The sequence below is a fragment of the Micropterus salmoides genome, unplaced genomic scaffold (genome assembly GCF_014851395.1).
Source record: "Micropterus salmoides isolate LMB-PRFRI ecotype aquatic unplaced genomic scaffold, ASM1485139v1 Ms_hic_scaffold_2, whole genome shotgun sequence".
NCBI classification, from domain to species: domain Eukaryota; kingdom Metazoa; phylum Chordata; class Actinopteri; order Centrarchiformes; family Centrarchidae; genus Micropterus; species Micropterus salmoides.
Genome location: NW_024041150.1, coordinates 36,546,858 through 36,549,266, shown reverse-complemented (window position 1 = coordinate 36,549,266; position 2,409 = coordinate 36,546,858).

Genomic DNA, 2,409 nt, shown 5'->3' with positions numbered 1-2,409 from the left:
TGGCGATGACGGTTGTCTAGGCGTGAGAAAAAGAGACTGTTGTAACCCAGTGTATTTAAACAATCACGCTTTTTATTGTCCTTTATGTCTAATCTATAGCCCACTGGAAGGGGTGTTTCATGGTCTATTTGTTTTTTATCTTATTAGCCTATTGCTTTGTGCTGTTTCTATGACTCACGATGTTCACTCAGCAAATATTTTGTAGGCCAATGTTTAAAATTATCAGCATCCATCTGGTTCCTTTGACTCAACATTCAACCCGTTCCCATCAATGTGCGTACAAATAACCAATTGCAGTCTACCCATGCTAAGCAGGATTAGTGAAAACTCTCAGTTGGCCTATGTTCAGCCTAAGATGGGGAAAACTGGGTTTTCTGTTTCAGAGACCGAGATCAGATAAACCATAAATCAGTAACTTCTGCAACTTAGCCTGCGAACCAGTTGGGGTCACAGAAAGTTGGATAGTCAGTTTCTCTCTGAGTCCTCCCCTCCTGCGGAGTCTGAAGCGGCTGTCTGACACACCGTTTCATTTCGTCGTTTATTGGCCGTCGAGATCAAAGCATGCTTTGATCAATACAATTTAGCATTTACATCTTTAGAAACATCGAAATCACGGTTAGATAGGCTGTTAGTTTTTTATCCAAACTTGACCTTCATAACCGCTTTTATAATCTATCTGTCACTGATGTAAGGACAGAGAGGATTTATCCTCAGAACACAATAAAATCTATAAACTATCCTTCTTTATAACTTTGGGACTCTGTGGACATTAAGGCAGCTGTGAGGTTGGCAAAACTTAGCTGAGCTAGGCCTACTGCAGTTATCACAGCAGTGATCACTGTTTAAACTAATCTGTATAAAACTGATCCAACAACAGTAATCTTTCATGTTGTAGTCACACTGATTGGAGCATAGGGGAGAGCGGGGTAAGTTGTCACATTGCTCATAACTCCAACATTAGAGGCTCTATGTCAAAAATCAAATAGCCCTTTCGTGTGACATTTTTTTCTATGTTCAACTTCCTGTTCACATGTGGTCAATGTCACTCTGAGCACAATTTTATTATTATTTTGCCTCAAAAGTAAAACATTTGCACTTTACATTTTATGTATTCCAACCTTATGAGGCATGAATGTTCAAAATGATAACTTTGCACATAGTAGAGGAGACAATAACGTGTCTTTTGATACTTCAGCTGAAGTGCTATGTTAAGCTAACCTTGAGATTTAGCCAACATTAGCACACGTCAGTTTGTTTCAGTATTTCAGTACAAATAAACACAGCTCGAAAAACTATGTGAAATTGTGTAATCACCTCTGACACTTGTATTAAATTATACTATAAATATAATATTATACTCTGTAGTTTACAGCAGCAGCCATGTGCCTGGACAAGACTGAATTCATGACAGAGTATACAGTCTTATACCGTAGGCATGTAGTGTGTTAGTAGATACAAACACACACACACACACACACTACATGATCCAGTTATTAATTTAGTTAGGCAACAAGGGTAACAGACAAATAAGCTTGTTATTAATTTGTAATTGCAAGGAGGAATGTGTCTTTGAAGGAAGGAAGAAAATTATCAACAGAAGACAGAGAATGGCAGCCCACCACCTGACATAATGTTAACGGCAGTCAGGCAGGTGAAGATGAAGAACAAATCAATCAGAAGTACAGCTAAGGATTTTGACGTAAGCTCCTGACATCTCTTTCAGCCTCATCTGTGTGGAGCCATTTTCATACAGTATTCCGAAGAAAACGTGGTTTCAGTGTGTGAAATGCAACAAATGGGCCTGCGATGTTTGCACCTCAGGTCAGAATATTTATGTCTGCCAGAACTGTGACACTAAACACGTCTGATGTGTTTAAACACCACATCTGCTTAGTTAAAAAGTTATACATTTAAGCAAGTTATTGCAGCATTACATTCAACTACCATCGATCTATTTGCACTCCAGAGAACTTTTGATTTTAAAGTTCAAAGAAAGAGGTTGTCCCACTTAGACAACATACCCCGCTCTCCCCTATCGTTGTGATCATGTTGGAGATGATGTGAATATTTCTGAGTGAGGATGACCATGGTGCAGCTGAAACAAATAAAAGTTTTTCATTATTAGCTGCTGATAGTCTGAATGTGTTTTGACATCATCATTTCACTAAATGTGAAATGAAAAGATTTTATTCATCTTAAATAGACGTCTACAACTTTGCAGTCAGTTTGAACCTAGGCGCATTTTCCACTGCAAAAAAAAAAATTAATAGGCTGGGTCGTATCTGTGACTTTACGATCACAAATCCATGAGTAAACTGTGTCTTATAGGCCCTATTTGTTACCTATGACCTTGTCACCAGACGTGATATTTGAACGGCCGTGTGTGGAGCTAGTTAGCTTGCTTAGCTA